This window comes from Callithrix jacchus, chromosome 1 (assembly GCF_049354715.1).
Source record: "Callithrix jacchus isolate 240 chromosome 1, calJac240_pri, whole genome shotgun sequence".
Taxonomy (NCBI): Eukaryota; Metazoa; Chordata; class Mammalia; order Primates; family Cebidae; genus Callithrix; species Callithrix jacchus.
The window spans coordinates 101,169,212-101,195,740 of record NC_133502.1 but is presented as its reverse complement, the minus strand read 5'-3'; the positions used below and the strand labels follow the sequence as shown (position 1 = coordinate 101,195,740).

Below are 26,529 nucleotides of genomic sequence, written 5' to 3'. Positions count from 1 at the left end.
CTGGAACTATAGGCATGTGCCACCAAGCTCATAATTTTGGTAGAGACAAGGATCTTGCTTTGTTGCCCAGGCTGGTCTCAAAATCCTGGCCTCAAGCAATCCTCATGCCTTGACCTCCCAAAATGTTGAGATTACAGGTGTGAGCCACCAGACCCGGCAAGAGACTTTTTATGTTGTCATTTTAAGAGGAATGAGGCCCAACTACCCAAATAAATATCTTCAGTGCAATAGGTGAAGTCCAGAAGTTCCAAATTACCAGCCAGAGTCTACCATTTGAAGATGAAGTGTGATACTCAAGAGGCTGAGCTTGGATTTAGCTGAGATAAGTATCTGAATGACCACCCTGCACTTCTAGTCTTTCCTGCCACTACATTTATACCTTTCTTTTACATTTTGACAAATAAAAATTGTGTATTTTATATGATTTGTGTGGTGGTGTACAACACCATGTTTTGAAATATGTATGCACTGTGGAGTCATGCGTCTCACATTTTCTCCTCATCTGCTCCAGATATTGCCTTGAATAATCTGGAAGGTAACACAACACATCCTCTCTGAATCTGTGAGTAGCTGGAAATTGACCTTCCTTATTTTATGCACGTGCCCCTCTTGCCTGGCTCAGTGTCACCTCAAGTTTCTTTCCTTTCTTTCTTTCTTTCTTTCTTTCTTTCTTTCTTTCTTTCTTTCTTTCTTTCTTTCTTCCTTCCTTCCTTCCTTCCTTCCTTCCTTTCTTTCTTTCTTTCTTTCTTTCTTTCTTTCTTTCTTTCTTTCTTTCTTTCTTTCTTTTTTAAATTTTGAGACAGAGTCTTGCTCTGTCACACAGGCTGGAGTGCAGTGACATGATCTTGGCTCACTGCAACCTCTGTCTCTTGGGTTCAAGTGATTCTCCTGCTTCCGCCTCCCAAGTAGCTGGGATTACAGGCACCTGCCATCATGCCTGGCTAATTTTTTGTATTTTTGTAGAAACAGGGTTTCACCATGTCAGCCAGGCTGCTCTTGACAAATACTTGACAAAAAGATCTATTTGCTACTTTCCAAATATGCTGTACTCCCGAGCCTTTGCTCAGGTGTGTATTTCTCTGAGTACAGTCCCTGTCACCCAGGCTGGAGTGCAGTGGCACAATCTAGGCTCACTGCAACCTCTGCCTCCTGGGTTCAAGCAGTTCAACCTCAGGTGATCCACTGGCCTTGGCCTCCCAAAATGCTGAGATTACAGGCATGAGCCACCCACGCCCGGCCTCACCTCAAGTTTCTTTCCATTTCTTGTCTCAAGGAGGGCTGAGCGTGCCTGGGAGGAAAGAGGGGTGTTGAAGACAGACGAGCAGTCCATCTGCTGGTACACACGGCAAGCTTGTCCACACAGTGTTTGGCGTGGTACTTATTCTACCCTTCAGGACAATGCTTCCTGGGCACTTCTGAATACTGCTTCTGGCTCCTGCAACCACACACACACTCACAGACGTAATACACTCCTCTGAAAAACTCCAATCTCAGACAGAATGCAGCCAGCTGAAACCAGCGGTGGAACATCCTTCTCTAGAAACCTCAGGATGTAATGGAGGCTGACTTTCTGGGCAATTGCCTGGCTGGGTGGAGAATAAAGACTTTAATTTCAAACCATCTTGTTTGCACTTTCCTTGAGAAAAAATCTTGGTTTGGATGATGCCCAATATAATATGATTTCTTTGGAGTAAGTGCAAAAATTTTTCTTTTCATTTTAATTTTCCTGTTTCCTGAACGTCGGGCCTTTTTTTTTGAGATTTTTTTCTCTTTCCACTGTTGTTGTCATATTTGGTTTCATTTTTAAGAGTAAAAAATTATTTAGGAGAAAGTCTCAATTAAGTTTTATAGGGATATTAATTTGGCAATTACTTGTGTTACTTCACTAAAGAAAAGCCAAATAAAACTATATAGCTATGATTTCAAGGCACAGTACTTCAGGATAAGTGTTAGACAAAATTGTTTCTCGTTATGATCTGGGGAGTGGCCTGTGAAAGCTGTTTTGAGTTTGGAGGAATTTTGAAGTTGTTGCTTTATGGAAATTATGATCTTTCTGGAGAGATCCTCCAGGCTGCACATTCAGTAATTTCTTTTTTTTTGAGATGAAGTTTTGCTCTTGTCACCCAGGCTGGAGTGCAGTGACACAATCTCGACTCACTGCAACCTCCACCTCCTGGGTTCGAGCAGTTCTCGTGCCTCAGCCTCCCAAATAGCTGGGATTACAGGCAGGCGCCATCACTCCCTGCTAATTTTTTGTATTTTTACTAGAGACGGGGTTTCATCATGTTGGCCAGGCTGGTCTTGAATTCCTGACCTCAGGTGATCTGCCCGCCTTGCCTCCCAGAGTGCTGGGATTAAAGGTGAGAGCCACCACGCCTGGTCATATTCTGTAATTTCTTACACATGCCTGCCTCACCACATTCCTGCCTCACCCTTCCGGAAACATTATTCTCTGCAGTGTGTTAGGTAGAAATGTACATCTCCTCTCACCCAGTCTGGGGCTCTCCCCAATGAGAGGGGCATGACTCTCATTCTGACTCTCAGATGATGAATGTTCCATGGCTACCAGTGCACAAAGTTCAGCTGGTGAGTGAGTTGATGAAGTTGATGCTCACATGTGGCTGGTTTCTTTCTTTTGAGTTCTCAGTGGATCTGAGTTATGCTGTATCTCCATGGATGTGAGTTAGGATCAATGACCATTGCTCTGCAAATCTCTCTCCCTCCTTACAGGTTTACCAAACTCTACATTTTGAAAGAAGGAGTAAAAATTCATCTTGACCTCTGGTCCAAGTGGTGATTGCTAAGCATATGTGCCAGATACGAGAAACAATATCTTGACGCCTCTCCCACTCCGAGGTCCATATCTCCACTGGCTGAGCAATCCAAGCACGGACCTCAACCCATACCTTAGTCAGCTGCTGCTGCTCTGCGGGCTCATTCTAGCTCCCCAAATGGCTTGTTGTAACCTAACCTTGTCCTGCAGCTTTCTGAACTTCTCTGTGACCTAACCTTGATCCATTTGGTCTTGGAAATGCTGGAATGGGTTCTGCTCTTCCCCTTCCCAGACTTCTCTTTTTTCTTTTTTTGAGATGGAGTCTTGCTCTGTCACCCAGGCTAGAGTACAGTGGTATGATCATGGCTCATTGCAACCTCCGCCTCCCGGGTTCAAGCATTTCTCCTGTCTCAGCCTCCCAAGTAGCTGTGTCTATAGGTGCATGCCACTATGCCGAGCTAATTTTTGTATTTTTAGTAGAGACAGGGTTTCACCATATTGATCAGGCTGGTCTTGAACTCCTGACTTCAGGTGATCTGCCCACCTTGGCCTCCCAAAATGCCGGGATTACAGGCATGAGCCACCGTGCCTGGCCCCATCCCAGACTTCTTCCAGCTGAGGAAGATGCTGAGCCCACGCACAGGCCAAACAATGGTGGGGCTCAGTGACTGCACTGAAGGAGCACTCCAGCCTCCTCCCTCTGTTTATCCTTTTGTCAACGTGGACGATGTTTGCCAGGGTAGAAAAGCCACACATTCTTGGTATAATTGATGGGGCACTGTCAAGCAATGGTATAAGTGGTTTATTTTGAAGGAGGTTATTACTGGCCACAAAACTTCAAGTCAGCTGTTTGCTGGGAACCCTTATGAAGGAAGCCCCTGTTTTGGCGTCCACCCTCAAAAGCATCTCACAGAAGGCTTACTGTACTTTTGCACCCAGCCACATTTAATCCATTTATAAGAACCCTTTGTCTGAGATGCCTTACCAGAGGAAATTAATGTAGGATATTGCAGACAGCTTTTTAAAATGTCTTTTCAATAGCACTGTGTAGTTCTTAGAGCAAAGTGGGTTTCCCCCCCACATTGTTATGACTTGACATCTCCATTGTGGAATGTTTCCAGCCAGTTATGATAAGAAAGGGCTGGACTTTTTACTCTTGTGGAAACCACAGCAGAAGAAAGCCATTATATTATCTATTCACTTACTGTTCTCCTGTAAATATAAACGCATTTAAGTAATGGGTCCATGTTGGGGGAAGGTGAGGTGGCAGCATGTCAGGCAATGAAAAATGGAAAGTTCAAGATCACGATGGTTACCACGTGGACAGCAAAAGAGAAACATGTGCCGCACAGGAAGGAAGATGTATTTAATAAACCTATCCCCATGTGAAAGGTCCTTGGCCCTTTTTTTTTCTTTTTTTTTTGAAATGGAGTTTCTTTCTTGTTTCCCAGGCTCGAGTGCAATGGTTCACTGCAACCTCCGCCTCCTGGGTTCAAGTGATTCTACTGCCTCAGCCTCCTGAGTAGCTAGGATTGCAGGCATGTGCCACCACACCTGGCTAATTTTGTATTTTATTAGTAGAGAGGGGTTTCTCCATGTTGGTCAGGCTGGTCTTGAACTCCTGACCTCAGGGGATCTGCTGCCTCGGCCTGCCTCCCAAAGTGCTGGGATTACAGGCATGGGCCACTGTGCCTGGCTGGTCTTTTGGTTTCTGTTGTTTTCATTTCACAGCAGATCAGTAAGCATTTCTTTATTGCCTGGCCCCAGTTCAAGTCCTGGTGTTAGTGCTTTGGCTTTGAAGTCAGATGACCTGGGGTGGAGTCTGTGCCTTGCCACTGGGTGACTGTGTGGCCTTGGGCAAGCTGTTTGCTAACTTTCTGTTTCTGAATCTATACCAAGTAAATAAGACTGAAATCTTCCCTTCATACAGCTGTTGAAGGCCAGGAGTGGTGGCTCATGCCTGTAATCTGAGCAGTTTAGGGGACCGAGGTGGGAGGATAACTTGAGGCCAGGAGTTTCAGTTAGACCTGGCAAACATAGGAAGACCCCATCTCTACCAAAAAATTAAAAAATTAGCTGGATGTGTGCCTGTAGTCCCAGCTGCTCGGGAGGCAGAGGTGGGAGGCTCTCTTATGCCCACAAGTTTGGAGCCACAGTGAACCATGATCCACTGCACTTCAGCCTACGTGACAAAGTGAGATCCTCTACCCAAAACAAGAAAAAAGGGCTCTTCTAGAGGACTAAGTGAGGGAAGGAAATGTGTGACTGGGGTATAATGGGCATGCAGCCCTGGGAAGCTCTTGCCATCAGAGCACCATGGACACACCCCTCAATGCTCAGATGAGAAGGGAAGTTTTTCTTTTTGCCTGTTGTTTCTTTACCAAAGTCACCTGCATTTTATCATACACACACACACATGCACACACACACACATGTTTTTTGAGATGGAATTTCTCTTTTATTACCCAGGCTGGAGTGCAATGGCAGAATCTTGGCTCACCATAACCTCCACCTCACCGGTTCACAGAGATTCTTCTGCATCAGCCTCCTGAGTAGCTGGGACTTCAGGTGCCTACCACCATGCCCAGCTAATTTTGTATTTTTAGTAGAGACAGGGTTTCTCCATGTTGGTCAGGCTGGTCTTGAACTCCCGACCTTAGGTGATCCGCCCGCCTCAGCCTCCCAAAGTGCTGGGATTACAAGTGTGAGCCTATCATTTATATTTATAGGCAAATTATTCAGAAAATGAAGAGACTACTTTTGGAAAAAAAGAAACAGTATGTCATGAAAGCATAGGTGGCCAGCATAGCAAATAGAAATCACAGAGGCAACGCTTGCTGCTCATCAAGCAGAGAGACATTAAGATCTGTGTGTCAGACACAATCTGTGCTCCCAGAGCTGTTCTCTGTGATCAGCCAGAGACAAATCAGGGTCCCCCTCAATCCATAAGTGCAAACGTGCTTTCCCAACCACTATTTATTTTCTTTCCCTTGTTCTGGATTTTGTGATCATTAGTCAATATCTGATTAATTTAACTCATCTTTCCCAATACTTTTCCCTGAAACCTCATGCTCCTTCAGTCGCTGTCCTTTCTCTGTAATCAACTCCTATTCATTCTTCAAGATATCCTCTTTGCTGGATGTGGTGGCTCACACCTGTAATCCCAGCACTTTGAGAAGCCAAAGCAAGAGGATTGCTTGAATCCAGGAGTTCGAGACCAGCCTGGGCAACATGGCAAGATGTTGTATCTACAAAAACAATTTTTTTTTTAATTTGCTAGGTGTGGTGGTATATACCTGTGGTCCCAGCTACTCAAGAGACTGAGGCAAGATGATCACTTGAACCCAGGAGGTCGGCTTGCAGTCAGCCACGATGGCACCACTGCACTCTAGCCTGGGTGACAGAGTAAGACTCTGTCTCAAAAAAAAAAACAACAACAACAACAACAAAAAAGATGTCCCCTTTTACAAAGATTCAGTTGTCTGCTATTTTCTTAACTCTTTTATACTAAATCATAATTTTAGAAAATTACCTGGCTTTTTCATGAAATTATAAGCTTGTCCAGAGTGATGGTGTTACACTCTCACTATGAAGAGCTCCCTCTTCCCCAGGTGTCACATCTAGCCTGAAGGAAGCACTGAATACATCCTTGAGGACTGGATAGTGAATAAATATGTCAAATGAGTGAAGAGCAATTTGTGGGCGAATCAGTGTTAGTGTGTTGTAGTAGAGTATTATGGGCCAAGCTATGTCCCTCAAAATTCACATATTGCAGTCCTAACCCCCAAGCACCCCAGGATGTGACTGCTTTTGGAGATAGGGTCTTTAAAGAGGTCATTAAGTTAAAATGGGGTCATTGTTAGGGTGGGCCTTCATCTAGTCTCACTGTTGTCCTTATAAGAAGAGACACCATGTGTGTGCCCATTCTTGCATTGCTATAAAGGAATACCTGAAACTGGATAATTTATAAAGAAAAGAGGTTTAATTTGTTCATGATTCTGCAGGCTGTATAAGAAACATGGCTTCTGGTAAGACCTCAGGAAGCTTTTACTCATGGCAGAAGGCAATGCGGGAGCTTACACGTGACATTCAAAAGCAGGGGCAAGACAGGGAATGTTGTGGGGGAAGGTGCCACACATTTTTTAAGGAGCACATCTGGCAAGACCTCACTATCGTGAAGATGGCACCAAGCCATGAAGGATCCACCCCTCAAACACCTCCAGGTAGGCCCTCACTCCAGCATTGGAGATGACAATTCAACATGAGATTTGGGTGGGGAGAAATACCCAAAATGTATCCTACTAGAAAATGAAATCACACAAAGAGGCACCAGAGAAACACAGGCCCAGGAAAAAGGCCGTGTGAGGATATAGGTAGATGGTGGCCGTCTTCAAGCAAGGAGAGAGGCCTCAGGAGAACTTAAACCTGCCAAAACCTTGATCTAGGACTACTAGCCCCCCTCACTGTGAGAAAATAAATTTTGGTTGTTTAAGCCACCCTATTTGTGGTATTTTGTTATGGTAGCCCTAGTGAACAAATACACAGAGTAATGTGAATGAACTATTTCTGGGGACAATGTTGATGTATTTTAAAACTAATGTGGGCCGGGCATGGTGGCTTACTTCTGTAATCCTAGCACTTTGGGAGGCTGAAGGATCACTTGAGGTCAGGAGTTTAAGACCAGCCTGGCTAACATGGTAAAACCCCATTGCTGCTAAAAACACAAAAAAATTTAGTCCGGTGTGGTGGTGCATGCCTGAAATCCCATTTATTTAGGAGGCTGATACAGGAGAATGGCTTGAACCCAGGAGGTGGAGGTTGCAGTGAGCAGAGAATGCGCAACTGAACTCCAGCCTGGGCAACAGAGCAAGATGCTATCTCAAAAAATAAATAAATAAATAAGAAAAATATAATAATGTGAAAGGAAGACTTAAGAGAAAGCTCCTTAATATTAACTAAACAGGGGGGCCAGGTGCACTGGTTCATGCTTGTAATCCCAGCACTTTGGGAGGCTGAGATGGGCGGATCACCTGAGTCAGGAGTTTGATGCCAGCCTGACCAACATGGAGAAATGCCATTTCTACTAAAAAAAAAAAAAAAGTTGGCTGGGCATGGTGGCACATGCCTGTATTCCCAGCTACTCAGGAGGCTGAGGCAGGAGAATCGCTTGAACATGGGAGGCAGAAGTTGCAGTGAGTTGAGATTGTGTCATTGCGCTCTAGCCTGGGCAACAAGAGCGAACTCCATCTAAAAAAAAAAAAATTAACTAAACTAAATTAACTAAACTTCTTAATAATAAGAAGTCACCATTCAGTGCCTTCTATTGGCTGACACTTTTCAAATTGGCTGACATACATTATATTATTTAGTTTTTACAATAATCCCATGAAGTAGTTATTATCATCCCTATTTTATAAATGAGGAGGAAAGTGAGGTTTGGGTGGGTTGAGTAAAATCTCACAGATCACGAAGTGCTGAGTAGTGGACTGGGGCCTGAACACAGGTCTGATTCTAAGGTCATGTGCATATTCCACCATATTGCCAAGTTACATCCATCACAGGGAGCAGTCCACAACAGCGTCATAGAATTTGATTAGACTCTGCGGCATGTTTTCTCAAAAGCATTAAACTTCAAAGGAACATGTCTCCAGAAATACATGGAAATATTATAGCTGAGAAGATTCTGAAAGTTTGCCGATAGATGAAATTATGTATCTGGGAACTTGCAAGGAATTTTTTATGGAGACAAAATTGATTTTGCAGTAGGCAATAACTGAGTAAAGCAAACAGGTACAAATGTGAGACTTGCAAAAAAATTGTATAAGATTCAGCCTAAAACATTCCCAATTAATTTGTATGTGATGAGCTCAAACTCTGTATGACTCTTCAGCAAATGAACTGGCATCCATTTGCAGAGAGGCTAAGTTGCCAGCATTCTCCTATAAGTGAATTGCAGAACATGGGCTTGATTCTAGGTCATTTCATTTAAGGCTTAGTTCTTTTATCCCACAAGATTAAATTCAGTAGACAAACAAAAAGATTTAAAAATATTATTCACACTAAGAATTTCCTCACCAAAGGCATTTTAAAAGGCTTTTTAAAAATCTGTATTTATTAATGAAAACGTGCTGCTTAGTTACAGCACTGATCACTGTCATTTACTGATTCCAAAGTCTAGGAGGAGTCTATTAACTGGAAACTCAATACAATTCAGAAAAGAAACCACATCAAAATCTTGGAAAAATAAAATACTTTCCCACAAAGGCTTGTGGCCCCTTATCATTCCATTAGTGTTCTCTAACTTCCTTGAAAACTGGGTTTATGTGGACTATTGCTTTCAGAGTGTCTACAGTTGTCAGCACTGGCTAAACTAGACTGAATTCTCATCTTCTCGGAATTAGCCCAAGTATTGATCAGTTTCCGTTGAAGTCTGTTCTAACTCTCCTCTTATTTTCCAGGTTTTCTTGACCATGGTTGCTCTTGGCATAACTTAATGTGTAGCATCTGTCCTTTTGGTTCTGAATTTACTCCATAAGCCAGAGTCTGACTAGCTTAAAAGCTGTATGTGATACAGCAACATATGATTTCAACCTGCAAAGATTAAAGAGTACCCTTTATCCTCTATTCTCCTAATCTCTTTGGGGGGAAAGATGAATTAATTGCAAGAAGGAGAAGTGTGTGGCCTGTAATTATGTGGTATGTGTAAGAAAAGGCCAGCTCAAGTGCAAGAGTACAGCTTCTTTTATAAAACGAGATCTGACTTGGGTGTATAAAAGTAACACTGGGAATCAGACCAGAAAAGGAAATCAACCCAGATGTCACTAAGTTTCATTATGAAAGTAACAATAGCATGAAATAACTTTTTAAAAAATTCAGAAACAACCTACACTTATTCTTAGTTAGAACTCATTATTGGTCCCTGGTTGAACTTCAGAAAGATTTAAGCTGAAAGAAACTAAATGTTCAGAATGCACCAGCAAAATTCTCCTTAACTTAATCATTGGAAAAGAATAGAATCCGTAGAAGGTTAGATGTAGCATAAATTAAAAAAAAAAAAACTACCAAAAGACCACACATTATCACATCGCATGGGACTAGGTATAACACTGACTTCTTTCAACAGTATTGGGTAAATATTTGACCGCCAATGTCGTTATGATTAATGTATATTCTAGACCTCAGAGGACATCAGGATGGAAGACAAGCTTTCTGACTGGCTCTCTAAAAGTCTTTGTTTGCTTGGGAACGACTGGTAATATACTCTGTCCTTAACTTGGTGCAGTTCAACTCCTAGCTGTTCAATAGATAAAACAATAATGATTTCATCCTTTTGATCATTTAACTAAATGTGATTTGTAAATCAGTACATAATAACTTCAGGTTAATTATTAACTCTCGGAAAATATTCTCATCAATAGCCTTCAGGGCTAATACTCCTTTATTTAATTCTGGAAAGATTGAGACACAGGTGCTGTACATCCTTGAATGTCCCATAAAATCAAAGTTGATTACAATGACACTAATATTTCTATGACTCATGTCTTTCTTGCAATTCCCTATAAGGATAAAACAAATTCCTCTATATTAAATTACTCATTTTGATAACTATGCGAGAAGACGGTGCACAGATGGTATTTCTGAGAATGGCATCAAAGCATTTAAAATGCTGATTGGCAACATATTGCATATTTATATATGAGTGGAAAGTCTTTTGGCTATATTAATGCTGCAGAAATAAACACACTTTGGTCTCTGATGCGAAGTTTTAGGTTCTCACAGTAATATCTGTTCACTTTGCTTACCAGGTACAATAAGGGAGTCAACATTTTTATCAGTCAGCTGCATTTATGCAACACCCACCGTGCGTTCAGCATCAGGTGCTTTGGAGCCCTGGCGAGAAAGACATTCAAGGACTTTATAGTTTAATGGGGGAGAAGGAAAAACACAAATGTGTACATGTAAACAAGCAGGGTTGGAGATGTCTAAACACACACAGCATCCTGAGCATCTGTGCAAAGGTACGGCGGAAAAGACAAAGGGTAGGTGAGTAGAATGAGTGCAGCAGCTGAAGTCAGGTGAGTATTGTTTGGTCTAGGCTGCATTGGAGTTTGAACAGAATTTGTTTTCCACTTCTTAAAAAACTGAGGAATCATATACATTCACGAACAGAACTTTTTACTCCATTTCTGGGGCAGCTGGGTGGGCTCTATGGGATTTGAATGGAGGGAAGTATATTTCCAGTGGAGAGAAATGCCCGTGCGGTGGTTCCCAAAGTGTGGTCCAGATCAGTAGCATCAGCATCATCTGGGTAATTGATGGAAATGCAGATCATCAGGCCCCACCTCAGACCTACTAAGTCTGAAACTCCAGGACTGGGGCCTAGCTATCTGTGTTTTGGCAAGCCTGCCAGGGGACTCTGATGCTTAAGTGTGAGAAGCATTGCTCTAGGAGATGGCTCTGTCTGGAGCAGGGGCACTATTCCTTTGAAATGACAGGTCCAGAGGCCACCTTTTACCCATAGGAGGCATTGTACAAGACAAAAGCAGTTGGTGAGGAGGGGTCAGTTGTGAGGACCTCAAAACTCACCACCAGAAACTTCAAGAGGCTACAGGGAGCCCTCTGAAATGTTTATGTTAGAGCCACTGTACTGACCTAATGTCTTCAGAGAATACTTACTAACTTTTGCATTTCCTGACTTTTATGAGAGGCTTTTAAATGTAATTTCCTTTGCTTTTAAGGAAAAGATGGTGGGGAGGAGGCTTGCAGGGGATGGGTGCCTAGCAGTGAGAGGGTAAAAACAGGAAAACGATTTTCAAAAAAAATTCTTTAAAGACATTGCTGCAAAGACTATATGCCTGGACTGAAACTCAATAGAATAATAACAGTAATAGAAGCTAATATTTACATAGCTCTTATTATGTGCCAGGCATGTTCCAAAGTATTTAGCAACATGGTCATTAGTGTTCTTGAAAGCCATCTGTGCATCGTCTTCTCACATAGTTATCAAAATGAGTAATTTAACACAGGGGAATTTATCTTTACAGGGAATTGCAAGAAAGACATGACTAATAGAAGCAACAATATTAATTCATTAATCCCCACAACCGCTTCTCACCTTAAAAATAAGGAAATTGTAGCACAGAGAGGTTAAGAAACTTGCTCGAGGTCACACAGCTAGAGCTGGTACTAGAGCTCTGGCTTGCAGGCTGTGTTTTTAACCATGACACTATGTTATTCTCCAAGAACTAAAACACTGAAAGACAACCATTTCTATTTTGGAAGAGTGACTCATTGTTCTAAATTGTTTGGCATTTGAGTATTAAGCTTCAGGGCCTGATGACTTTCTTATTTAATTTTCTGGTTGGCCAGCTGAGTATTTCCTGGGTCTACCCAGTTCTCACAGAAAGTAGCTGAGGCTGACTTCTGGGCAGGGTAAATCAGTTACAAAATAAAGGTTAGGCTCACTGCCCAGAGCGAAGCTGGAAAAGCCTCTGGAGAGATTGCCCCGCAGCCTGGAGCAGTTTAGCTTGGCCTGGGCAGTCCCTGCAGGTTTCAGGGACTCCTAAAAGGCTTGAGTCTCCCTCAGAGTGCATGGAGAGCAAGTTTCATAGGTTGGAGGGAGTTAGGGGAGAGAAAAAAGAAGACACAGTTTGTTGACACCGTCTTGTCTTCTACGAGTCATTCTCAGTACTAGAAGTCGTCATTTATGGGTGAAGAGCATGGACTTCGGGGTCAGACAACAGCTTGAGTTTGAGTCCCAATTCTTTCACTTATTAGATGTGGGAACTTCCTGCTTTCCCTCACTTATAACATGCAGACAACGTTAGTTCTTGCCTTGGTGGTTTTTTTTTTTTTTGAGACGGAGTTTCGCTCTTGTTACCCAGGCTGGAGTGCAATGGCGCGTTCTCGGCTCACTGCAACCTCCGCCTCCTGGGTTCAGGCAATTCTCCTGCCTTAGCCTCCTGAGTAGCTGGGATTACAGGCACGCGCCACCATGCCCAGCTAATTTTTTTTGCATTTTTTTTTTTTTTTTTTTTTTTTAGTAGAGACGGGGTTTCACCATGTTGACCAGGATGGTCTCGATCTGTTGACTCCGTGATCCACCTGCCTCGGCCTCCCAAAGTGCTGGGATTACAGGCTTGAGCCACCGCGCCCGGCCCGCCTTGGTGGTTTTGAAAGGAGTAAGTAAACAATACACTCAGAGACCGAGAGGTGCTTGGGGCCGAGCGCGCTTTCCCGCAAAGCCGCGGCCTATGGCACCTTCGCTTTGCTAAAGAGGAACCAAAGATCTCCCGGATCTTTGGAAGCCGCTCCGAGCCGCCGCCACCACCACTTGGATAAGGATGGAGTCTCACTCTGTCACCCAGGCTGGAATGCAATAGCATGATCTCGGCTCACTTCAACCTTCACCTCCTGGTTCAAGCAATTCTCCTGCTTCAGCGGCCTGAGTAGCTGGGATTACAGGCGCGAGTCAGCATGCACAGGGTCGGCTCTGTCACCTAGGCTGGAGTGCAGTGGCAAGATCATAGCTGACTGCAACCTCCGCCTCCAGGATTCCAGCGATCCTCCCACCTGTCTCCCGAGTAGCTGGGACCATAGGCTTGTTTCTGCCGCTGGAGACAGCAAGCTTACTAATGATGGCAATGTGCTGCTTCACGAAATGCAAATTCAGCACCCAACAGCTTCCTTAATAGCAAAGGCAGCAACAGCCCAGGATGATAAAACTGGTGATGGTACGACTTCCAAAGTCCTAATCATTGGAGAGCTGCTGAAACAAGCGGATCTCTACATTTCTGAAGACCTTCATCCCAGAATAATTACTGAAGGATTTGAAGCTGCAAAGGCAAAGGCCCTTCAGTTTTTGGAGGAAGTCAAAGTAAGCAAAGAGATGGACAGGGAAACACATAGATGTGGCCCGAACATCTCTTCGTACTAAAGTTCATGCTGAACTTGCAGATGTCTTAACAGAGGCTGTAGTGGACTCCATTTTGGCCATTAAAAAACAAGATGAGGCTGTTGATCTCTTCATGATTGAGATCATGGAGATGAAACATAAATCTGAAACTGATACGAGCTTAATCAGAGGGCTTGTTTTGGACCATGGAGCACGGCATCCTGAAATGAAGAAAAGGGTGGAAGATGCATACATCCTCACATGTAACGTGTCACTAGAATATGAAAAAATGGAAGTGAATTCTGGCTTTTTTTTACAAGAGTGCAGAAGAGAGAGAAAAACTTGTAAAAGCTGGAAGAAAATTCATTGAAGATAGAATAAAAAAATAATAGAACTGAAAAGGAAAGTCTGTGGTGATTCAGATAAAGGATTTGTTGTTAATCAAAAGGGAATTGACCCCTTTTCATTAGATGCTCTTTCAAAAGAAGGCACAGTCGCTCTGCTCAGAGCTAAAAGGAGAAATATGGAGAGGGTGACTCTTGCTTGTGGTGGGGTAGCCCTGAATTCTTTTGACGACCTAAGTCCTGACCGCTTGGGACATGCAGGCCTTGTATATAAGTATACATTGGGAGAAGAGAAATTCACCTTTATTGAGAAATGTAACAACCCTCGTTCTGTCACATTATTGATCAAAGGGCCAAATAAGCACACACTCACTCAGATCAAAGATGCAGTAAGGGATGGCTTGAGGGCTGTCAAAAATGCTATCGATGATGGCTGTGTGGTTCCAGGTGCTGGCAATGGCAGAAGCCCTGATGAAATATAAGCCCAGTATAAAGGGCAGGGCACAGCTTGGCGTCCAAGCATTTGCTGATGCATTACTCATTATTCCCAAGGTTCTTGCTCAGAACTCTGGTTTTGACCTTCAGGAAACATTAGTTAAAATTCAAGCAGAACATTCAGAAACAGGTCAGCTTGTGGGTGTGGACCTCAACACAGGTGAGCCAAAGGTAGCAGCAGAAGTAGGCGTATGGGATAACTATTGTGTAAAGAAACAACTTCTTCACTCCTGCACTGTGATTGCCACCAACATTCTCTTGGTTGATGAGATCATGCAAGCTGGAATGTGTTCTCTGAAAGGTTGAATTGAAGCTTCCTCTGTATCTGGATCTTGAACACTCTGCAAAGTGATCCTGAGGAACACAGCTGTGGAATTTTTGTCCAAGCTTCAAATGATTTTCAAAGGAATTTTCCCATATGAAAAAAGAGAACACTGGCATCTGTTGAAATTCAGAAGCTCTGAAATTATAATTACAGTATTTTTTAATTGCACTGAAGTGTACACACATAAAGCAGGTCTTGCGCCCAGTGAGCAGGGTGTTTTGCTTTAGCAGCAGTGACATAAAATTCCATGTGAGATAAGCATATGTCACCCACCTTGTTATTAAATATTCCTTGAAAAACTAATTTTAATGGTTTAATAATTTCATGTGGATGTACGTTAAATTACCCAACAGTACCCTATTGGTATAAGCATTTGGTTTTAAGATTTTTATGCTAATATAAATAACGCTTAAGTAATTTAAAATTTTGAGAGCCTCCCTGTTAGTATAAATTTCTGAGTAAATTCATTGGATCAGGAAAAAAAAAAATACACTCAAAGTACTTTTTTTTTCTTTTCCTTTTTTTTGAGATGGAGTCTCGCTATGTTGCCAGGCTGGAGTGCAGTGGCATGATCTCGGCTCACTGCAACCTCTGCCTCCCGGGTTCAAGAGATTCTCCTGCCTCAGCCTCCCAAGTAGCTGGGACTACAGGTATGTGCCACCAAACCCAGCTAATTTTTGTATTTTTTAGTAGAGACGGGGTTTCACAACATTGGCCAGGATGGTCTTGATCTCTTGACCTCGTTTTCCACCCGCCTTGGCCTCCCAGAGTGTTGGGATTACAGGCGTGAGCCACTGAGTCTGGTCGACTCAAAGTTCTTAAAACAGTGTGTGGCACACAAAGCAAGTGTTAGCTCCTCTTGTATTGACCTCCTGCTGCACACGTGGTGCCATCCTATAAGCAGTCAAGAACACTAATGACCACCTCCCACTATTTCTCGCAACAACTCTATGACTTAGGTATCTCCTGTTTTGCAGGTGAAGAAACTGAGCCTCAGAGGTGTTCATTGGGCCAAGGTGACTCGAGCAGGGGAGGGCTCAGCCAGGCGTTAGCAGAGGTGGGCTTGAGCAGGCGGCTCAGCACTGCTGTCCCCTCTCCCGCAGGCAGACATGCACCCCCGCTGGATTGAAATAATTGTCTACGGGGTCCTGGGGAAACCGCTACTGAGTTACTGCTTTGTTCACCGGTTTTCAAGCTGGATTTGAAGCAGCTTTTAATCACTTCGCTCATAAACGTTCACTGCTCAGTGGGAGTCCTCCCCATAGGTTGTCTCACGGATACATCAGCATAAGAAATGTTTGATGGGGTCTGCAATTTGCTTGTCATTTTCTGCCCACGTGAGTGATTGATAAGTGCTTTGAGTCACATCTGAGACTTCCTTTTAGGGAATGCATGTAGATCGGCAGTCACATTCCCTGACACCTTCAGCTGCGCTGTCACCAACACACTGACATATTGGAAGCTCAGGCCTCTGCTCATTGTGTACATAGGAAGGGACAGCTGGTCCAGGTCAGCAGAGAGGAAGCATATGTCAGGGTCCACTGTGAACTCTGCCCTCTCTGCCCTCTGGCCCAGAGGACAGTCTCATGGCTAGATTGCTGTCATTGTCATTCCTAGGTACACCATTCAATCTCATGTGGCTGCAAAGTTAATTTGCTGTTTTCTGTTTAGTCACACAGGTTTGAACTTCTTTAGCAAATTGATTTCCCTCCCTGGTGTCTTATAGCAGACATTCCAGACCAGACAGGGCATATTTATTTCAGATCCTAAAATAGTTGCCCTTGGTGTGTTGTGAGAGACTGAAACCCAAAGGGTATATTAATGGGTCATTAGTTCATATCTGCACATGTTTTACTGCTATTTGCACTGTAAATTTTTTTTTGAGACTGAGTTTCACTCTGTCACCCAGGTTAGAGTGCAGTGGCACCATCTTGGCTCACTGCAGCCTCTACCTCCTGGGTTCAAGTGATTATACTGCTTCAGCCTCCTGAGGAGCTGGGACTACAGGTGCCTGCCACCACACCTGGCTAATTTTTTGTATTTTTAGTAGAGACGGGGTTTTGCCTTGTTGGCCAGGCTGGTCTCGAACTCTTGATTTCAGTGATCCCCCTGTCTTGGCCTCCCAAAGTGCTGGGATTACAGTTGTGAGCCATGGTGCACGGCCTACAGTAAATCCTTTGACTTTGTAATATGTACTTTATTTGTTTTTATATTTTTAGATGGAGTCTCCCAGGCTGGAGTGCAGTGTTGCAATCTCAACTCACTGCAACCTCCGCCTCCCAGGTTCAAGCAATTCTAGTGCCTTAGCCTCTTGAGTAGCTGGGATTACAGGTATCCACCAATATAACTGGCTAATTTTTTTTGAGTTTTTAGTAGAGATGGGGTTTCACCATGTTGGCCAGGCTGGTCTTGAATGCCTGACCTCAGGTGATCCGCCCACCTCGGCTTCCCAAAGTGTTGGGATTACAGGCATGAGCCACTGTGCCCAGCCAATTTTACTTTAAAGTATACTGTATACCAAGAAAACAAAGAAGCAACAGGCAAAATTCACGGTATCAATGACAACATAAACCTAGAGACAAAGACTGTATTTGACTACTAGGTATTTAGTTGAAACACATAAAATTGAGACTCTTTAATATTTTTGACCTATAAGAACAAATTATCCTTGGGCAACAGTGGGGTTAAAATTAGGTGAAAAAAGAAAATATTCAAAAATATCAGAATGGAAATGTCCTCATACCTTCCACGTTATCAAGACACGTGATAAAATATTAGAGGAATTTTAGCTGGAAAACTTAGCAATATTAGTACTGGAGAAGGATAAGAAGTTTTTACAATTCAAGAAAGATACATCTGGTAAGACAAAATATCAAAGGAAAAATATTAGCAGGGGTACTAACGTAACCCACCTGGGTCTCAGTTTTCCCATCTGTAGAATAGGGTATTTCACGGAATAATTTCCTGGACTTTGAAGTATGAGGAGTCTGAGATGTAATTAACATTTGAAATGGACATGGGATTAAATGTTGACTTTCTTTTTTCTTTTTTGAGGCAGAGTTTCTCTCTTACTGCCCAGGCTGGAGTGCAATGGCACAATCTCAGCTCACCGCAACCTCTGCCTCCCAGGTTCAAGCGATTCTCCTGCCTCAGCTTCCCAAGTAGCTGGGATTATAGGCATATACCACCATGCCCGGCTAATTTTGCATTTTTAGTAGAGATGGGGTTTCTCCATGTTGGTCTGGCTGGTGTCAAACTCCCGACCTCAGGTGATCTGTCTGCCTCAACCTCCCAAAGTGCTGGGATTACAGGCGTGAGCCATCCCTAGATGATCCAAACTAGATAATCTTTTTTGAGGATCTATGGAGAAGACTCTCAGTTTGAGACAGCTATCATATATTTCTCCAAGGCCTGTTTAAGCTTAACATTAAACAGAAATGTTCCCGTGTTGCTGTATCCCAGGGGATTTTAGTGAACATACACAAGATGTTTCATGCCCTTCACATTTCTACCCAGTAGAAAAAAATAAAATCAATTTGTAGCTTGGACCAGAAACAGAAGGTGGTTCTTTCTACCACCGGCCTTGAAGATATCTTTCTCCTTGTGGTGAGGCGAGGGGAGTTTAGCACACACCATCGCCCTCCTCAGAGGACCCCAGAAAGCTGCAGGTGGGTGTGGACGAAGGGAGAACATTTTCTGAGCAGTTACTAAGCAAGTCAGGTAACACCATTTTACAGACAGCACTGGAGAGAAGCGAAGTCTCGGTGGCATTGTCATGACAATGTCTGTATTTTCAAGCAAATCCATCAACGAGGACTGAAGTCAATTCTTCAAATGGTGATACGATCCTCATTCAAGGAAGAGACACGATGCCAGTTGGTATCATTTTGAAAATACGAGTAATACTCCTCCAGGTGTACTAAATGCATTAATTGTGTTAATCCTGAAAATGCTCTGCGTCTAGTACCTCTTATAACAGATGATAAAACTGAGTTACAGCTGGGATTTAAAGGTTGTAGGTCCATACAGAAATGGATTAGGAAAAGCTGGGTATCAGGGGGAGAACGGAAACCTACCAAGGAACACAAGGATTTTTTGTTTTTGAGATAATTTCACTCTGTCACTCAGGCTGTAGTGCAATCACGCTACAACCTCTGCCTATTGGGTTCAAGCGATTCTCCTGCCTCAGCCTCCCGAGTAGCTGAGACTACAGGTGTGCACCACCATGACCAGGCTGGTCTTGAACTCCTGGTCTCAAGTGATTGGCCTGCCTTGACCTCCCAAAGTGCTGGAATTACAGGCATGAGCCACCACACCCAGCCACGAGGATTCTTTTAATTGAAAATAGTGCATAGTCCTACTATGATGTATTTAATAGAAAAACACTACTATATATTATTTAATTAATTATTATACACAGGGGTGCCCATGTGTGTGTGCGCGCGTGCGCGCACACACACACACACACACACACGTAATTCATGCTCATCTATTCTGTAAATCTCAGATAATATAAGTCTTTCCAAGTATTGTTAGATACAGAAAACTGGTCTGATTGGGCTTCACCTGACAATGCAGTTTACATGCAGGGTTTACTGTTTTACTGACCTAAGTCAAGACCCAGCTCCAGTATTCATCAGCTGTGTGACCCAAGTAAACTGCCTAGTAACTTTAACGATATCCACTTCACAGAGCTGCTGGGAGATTTAAATGAGATCGTATGTCTAAAGCAGTTAGTACAGTACCTAACACATGGTAAATGCTTAATAAACAGCAACAAAAATAGCGACTTCTAGAGTCACTCAACAAGGTAAACCGTGTCCTTTCACAGTGCTCACTTTGCCAGGTTTAACAGGTGTGACACTCTATAAACTTGCTCCCCAAGGCACTGCCGTAGTCCCAACAAATAGAAAGATATTTAAAGTAATAAACTTGTTCAGTATCTTGCCAATTTTATGGGCCAGTCCAACAGGATCTGCCCCAATCATAGGAATGCGATAATAAAGGCAGTGCCACTAAGCTCAATTTTTTTTTTTTGCTGGGGCAGCTCTTCCCATAAGATGCCTCCAACAGACTTCCCTTTGCCCCATTTGCTTTTCCACTGCTGTGCATGAAACCAAAGCTATGTGTATTTTCATTTCCAGTGTTCTCATATGTTGATCTTTTTCATCTACTAAAAAATAGTGAGCTTGAAAAGTTCAATTAAAATGAAACATAAATATTTTCTTTCTTACTGTGTCATTAAAAACTCTCTCCCACTCCCCAACATTACTTGGCACCCACCCAAAGAAAATGTTTTCCCCTTTTGGCCCCCAGTGTTTAAAGCATAGAGGAAACAGGTCTGGTTAGTCTGTCTCGACAGGATCCTCACATGGGGAGAAGAGCAGAGATTTCAAAGGACTGGAAAACAGAGTGAAAAGTAGAAAAGTAAGCAGAGGGAAAAAGGAGGGTGACTGAGAACTAAAAGAGAGAAGAAAATCATTTCATAGAACCAGCCTAGAATGGACGATTTCTGTAAGACTGTATCTTATCTTGGGTTTCTGCATTTAAGTGTAAAGCTCATTGTTAGGTGATGAATCCCTCCAGAAGAGAGTCTAATATAACATTATCTCTGGTCATTTCTGGTCAGTTCCAACATTATTCAGCACAGTTGGTATTTCAGATTTATGTTATCAGGGGATAGATCATCTTCAACAGCCTCAGATATTTGTTGAGCATTTACTATGTGCTATGAAGTTAACAAGGATTAGTTTCTCTACTCCTTAAAGAAATCCTGTGAGCTATGTGCAATTATAATCCCAATTTTAAAGACAGGAAACCTGAGTTTAGGGAGGTTACAACTAGTAGTTGACTGAGGCTGGATTCAAACCCTCACAGTTGGACTCCAGAACTTGTGCCCTTTATTATATTCCACAGGGCACTCCAAATTTTTGGATACGTTTTCAAAATTCTTACTGTATCTCCTCTTGCTCCCGTTCCTCTTCTTCCTCCTGTCATTCTCCTCCTTTTTCTCTGCTGCCTTCCTCTCTTTACATGGATCCTGCCCAGAGTTAGGTTCTATTTTCTAAGTGGTGCATCATCCGATTTTATTTCCTATCACAGAGCTAATGTATTCCAACCAGTCGTTTTCCCAATAGTTGCTAATCCAGCGAAATCGGTATCAGTCACCACAGGAAATTCATATAGAGGGAACTGCTCCATCTAGAGTTTCATCTTGCAAATAAGTTGTTTGTTGTTTCCATTTAGTGCTCTTCCTCTCTTCCTTCCCAAGATGACTTTGCCTTGTCTAAACATTAGGCTTCCTATTCCAGGTTGAGCCAAAAATAAACCAATCTAAGGAGGCATGCTCAGTGAGTGGTTTCCTGTAGATATCCGGAGGGCCACACATTCCTTTTCATCTTCTCTTTTCTAAACAAATATATCTCCATTTCAATCTTTTTTCCTAGGGAAATACTCCTTCCTTTCTCTTCCCCATACTCTAAGCTCTTTTTCCCCTCTTTGTTTTACCCATTTATCTGCTTCAATTTCTGTCCTGCTGACTTTGAAACAATATAGTCAAAACTGAGGTGAGAACAGGGGATCCTTTTTGTTGAGCTTGTTTATCTATCTTTCCTCAACCTTTTGTTGAGCTTTTGTTGAGCTTCTAATATCTATCCCCTGATACTACTTTTTGTTGAGCTTGTTTTAATCAGACCACTTTTACCTTGATATGGAAAAATCTTACCCAAAAATGTAACACAGAGGCAACTGAAATCCAGGTAAGAGTTTCTCTGATCTTCATCTGTTGGGGTGATTGACACAGTGTTTCATGTTCACAGTCCAGTTGCAAATAAGACAAATCCTTGACCCTTAAATGCAGGTTGTTGAAACCGTTTAAAGTGGTTAGGCAAGAAGGGTCCGAGAGCAGATTGTATTCTTGTGGTATGTATGGTCATAATATCTCTTCATTATAAAGTATAATATATTGCATTTCCTAGCTGTATAATTTTGAGTAACCTCTATGGGGCTCAGTTTCCTCATCTATGAAGTGGGGAGAATAAAAATAACTAAATACCTTATAGGGTTGTCATAAGAAATAAATTAGTATATGTATGTATGATATATATATATATCATATATTAGAACAGTACCTAACACTGGAAGTAATATATATATATATATTAGAACAGTACCTAACACTGGAAGTTAAAAATGTGTTACAGGGCTGGGTGTGCTGGATCACTTGAGGTCAGGAGTTTGAGACTGACCAACATGGTGAAACCCCGTCTCTACTAAAAGTACAAAAATTAGCTGGGCATGGTGGTACATGCCTATAATCCCAGCTACTCAGAAGGCTGAGGCAGGAGAATCACTTGAACCTGGGAGGTGGATGTTGCAGTGAGCTGATGTGGTGCCATTGCACTCCAGCCTGGGTGACAGAGTGAGCCTCTGTCTCCAAAAAAAGAAAAAAGTATATATATATATGTGTGTGTGTGTGTGTGTGTGTGTGTGTCCTATTATTAATCACTTAAAATTCTAGACCTCATTCTTATTTTAACAGTGTCAGTTTGCCACTCTTATTTATTCATTCATCATTCCTTTCATCTGTCCTTCCTTCCAAATGTATTTATTTAGTACCTAATGTGTGACAGGCACTGTGACGGGCTCTGGGATGCAGTGGTAAGCAAAAATAGAATTCTTGCCTTCATGGAGCTCATAGTCTAGTGGGGAGACCAGGCAGAAGTCCAGTGATCATGTGAGATCATGTAAATGCCCTATGAAGCATTATCAAGTATAATATATTGCATTTGCTAGCTGTATAATTTTGAGTAACCTCTATGGGGGACTTCATTAATTTTGATGAGATTGACCATTTTTCCTTTTGCCCCCTCGAGTGCCTGTACCTCCTAGGTCCACAGCTGACGTGTGGAATCTTTCACAGAGTTGAAATAATCAAGAACATTTGAGCAACACTGCTTGGGCATGCTAATTAGCTAAAATAAAAGAAGGAAGTTGACCCTCAACCCTTGTCTTTGTTTCTCTTTCCAGCTGCAGAAGTCATTTTCAGTTGTTCTCTGACTCCAGTAAACAACAATCCCTGCCGCCTTCCCTTTGATGGCTGGTTCCCCTTCTATATTTTCACTTGGACATGATTCTCACTGACAGTAGAAAGTTCAGCACCAAGACCTGCAGCTGTGAAAATACTTGCTCCTCTTCAGAACTATTAGTTCTCCTGGGAATCCTGTCACAGTGCCAACCACTTGCTGGTCCTGAAGTGACCCTGTTATTTTGGTAGGTAGTAAAGGAAATGATATTTTTAAAACCCCAAGTGGCACTCTCTTTGGACACTGAAAGGTGTGTAAGTGATAAAACACTCACTATGCTGAAGGAGCAGGGGAGCACACAGGTGCTGGAGGCTCTCTAGTGTCTCTATTTGTGGCTGCAAAATACCGCTGAGCTCACCAAAATAACCCAGGACCAAAGCGTTCTCTTCTGTTGAATAATTAGATAACAGAAGTGGTCAGTTTAGAAAAGCTAACTCTCTTCTTCTGTATGTGTTTTAGAATTTTTATTACAAACAAAACACAATCCTTGGGCAGGTTTAAGAGCATAGGAAAAAGACTGCTAGATTTTGACTGTGAGCACAGAACCTATGTTTTATTATTCTTTGTATTTCAAACATACCCACGGTGCTTCTCATTTAGTAGGTGCCCCAAAAATACTGGTTGGATAAAAGGTTCATTGATTTTTTTTTTATATATAACTTGACTTTAAAGTTTATTATAATCATATCACTATTCTGAATAATAAAAGGTCCAGAAAATGTAAACAAATTCTATCTTTAAAAAGGCTTACTGACAACTGCAGACTCAAAGTGGCTACAAAAGGAAAACTATTGTAAACATTTGTCTCTTAACTATAGGCTCTAGTCTCCTAAACCAGCTCAACTTGGTAATGAAAAAGACTGGAGCTTCACTCACAACTTAGTTAGCAATGTCATTGATCATTAAAGATATGGAAGAATAATGGAAAACTGGGGTTTTCACTAATGCAAAATTAACAATACCTCGACCCCCATTAAATATACAGATGCCACCATCTCTTCCATCATGGATTTTATTTCTTTTTAGTGTGGGATTACTGTCTGTCTTAATCCAGACTCCAGCCATTGCATTGTCAAATATTTCATTGTCTTCTATACAGCCTAGACCAGAATTATAAACTAGAATTCCACCATTCTGTCCTCCCCATATTTTGCTGCGTCTAATTTTGGGGTTGCTTCCAGTCTTTATCTGAACCCCTGAATACATATGATTACAGATATCATTGTCTTCTAGCACTGCATGTCCATTGTCATGGAAATAAACACCAACCTGCTTGCTACTGTGTATCCAGTTTCTTCTCAGTACTGGAGTGCTGCCAGTTGTCACCCAGACTCCAGCCAGAGTATTACGATAAACTTCATTCTCTTTTATTACTCCTTGTCCCTTTTCATGCACATAAATCCCACCATGCTGGCCATCATGAATTTTGTTATGCCGAACAATTGGACAACTGTTTGTCTTAATTTGAATTCCTGCTAATGCATTGCCATAAATGTCATTTCCTTCAATAAGGCCTCGCCCATCACCAAAGATGTAAACTCCTCCTTGATTTCCATTCAATATAGAATTTCCCCTTATTGTTGGGTCACTATTTGAGGTAATCCATACACCTGCAAAGTTGTTTGCATAGATTTTATTCTCTATGAATTGTCCTCTTCCTTTTTCATGGACATATATTCCTCCAGTCTGCCCATGGTGAATTTCACATCAAACCACTGTGGGATTAGCATAGGCTTTTACTTCAAAGCCTGCTATCCTATTTCTGTGTATATTGCAACTTTCATGCATGATCAAACGTGAACACACCAACATCGCGTCCATGGTGAATATGATTCTGTCTAATAATTGGGTTTCCATGATTTTTAACCCAAATCCCAGCTAACGCATTATTGGAAATTTCATTATCCTCATATATTCCCTGTGCATGATCTGTTATATACAGTTCAACATTTTCACAGTCGCTGATGTTACAGTGCTTGATAGTGGGACATGCTCCTTGACCACTAACACATACTGCAGAACTAACTGTACATGTACTTCGAATGATACAGTGATTAGTAATAGGGCTACAATTTACTATACTCTCTAACCAGTGGTGTGCATTGTGGTGGTGTGCAGATTTGTCATCAGGGTTAAACCTTATTGTCATATATCCAACATAAGCATCTTCGGAGCCTTCCATAAAAACGAAGGTTGAATCTCTAGTGTTTTCAATTATAACTTTGTCTGCCACTTTCCCAGGTGCTGCACCAATCATGGTGATTGGAGATTCAATATATATCCATTCAACGGTATATATTCCAGAATGAACAAGGATGAGTCCATCAAAATGAGCCTCTTGTATCCCACAGGGCATCTTCAATGGTATCATAATACAACATATTTTCTCTTCCTTTGTATCTTGCAGGGTTACTGTAGAAATGTTCAGCAAATCCTGGCTTTACATGTGCACCTTTATACAACTGCTGGAAACTCTCTTTCCAGGGATTTGGGTGTTCATACTCTTCTGGATTAATCTGGTAGAATTTACCAGGTTCAGGATGCATCATAGGGCGAGTATATTCAAATGCTTCCATGTATAATCGTTTCCACAAAATTGGATCGTTGGCAAGTTCACTGAAGCGTTTACATACACAAGCTGCTCTACAAAGATCCTGTTCCAGCAAGTAAGAGAAGATTTTTAGAACCACTTCATCTGGCAGTTTTTCCTGAAGATACTGTTCAGCAGGTGCTGCTGATAGATCTTGTGATTTTCCAGACACTCTTGCACGTTTTGCACGATGACCAGTTTTCTGTAGTTGAAGTTGAGGCACCCTCCATACTGTTCTTTGTGGCACATGCTGTTCTTTTTGGCAAAAGAGTTTTTCTACGAAGTTGGTATGGACTATTTTGTGCACCAGGACCTGATTCTTCTGCAACCATATCTGCAGGCACATCATCATCCCGCTCGCCGACGTTGTTCCGCTGCTGAGGTAGCGGGCGGGGGCGGCGGTGGTGGCGGCGGTGGTGGCGGCGGAGGAGGCTGCTGCTGCTGTTACTGCACCCGGGCGGCCACAGCACTCGCCTGGGTCTCCGGCTGGCGGCTCAGAGGGAGTTCATTTGCCGGGCTGACGTGGCGGCGTTGGCAGAGGGTTGATGTTTTCACAGAGTATTATTTCTATGGTGTGGTAAATTGAGCTTTTTTTTTTTTTTTTTTTTTTTAAGATAGAGTTTGCTCTTGTTGCCTAGGCTGGAGTGTAATGGCATGATCCTGGCTCACTGCAACCTCCATCTCCTGGATTCAGAATCTCCTGGATTCTGCTTCCTCGGCCTCCCGAGTAGCTGGGACTACAGGCACCCACGACCACACTCAGCTACTTTTTTTGTATTTTTAGTAGATATGGTGTTTCACCATGTTGGCCAGGCTGGTCTCGAACTCTTGACCTCAGGTGATCCCCCTACCTCAGCCTCCCAAAGTGCTGGGATTACAGGTGTGAGCCACTGCACCTGGCCAGAGTTGAGCATTTTTTGTTCTACTTGGTAGAGACAATCTTCCTGTGCTCCTTATTTGTTTTGACCATTATTTAGCTACAATGGATTCTAAAATGAAATAAATAAAGAAATCATTTTGAGTA

General features: G+C 42.4%; 2 pseudogenes; one reads left to right on the top strand and one right to left on the bottom strand.

Annotated features, from left to right (window-relative positions):
- Positions 1-13,412: 13,412 nt before the first annotated feature.
- Positions 13,413-15,041, top strand: LOC100414928 (T-complex protein 1 subunit zeta pseudogene; annotated as a pseudogene).
- Positions 15,042-23,794: 8,753 nt separating this feature from the next.
- Positions 23,795-25,888, bottom strand: LOC100414573 (F-box only protein 11 pseudogene; annotated as a pseudogene).
- Between the last annotated feature and the right edge of the window lie 641 nt (positions 25,889-26,529).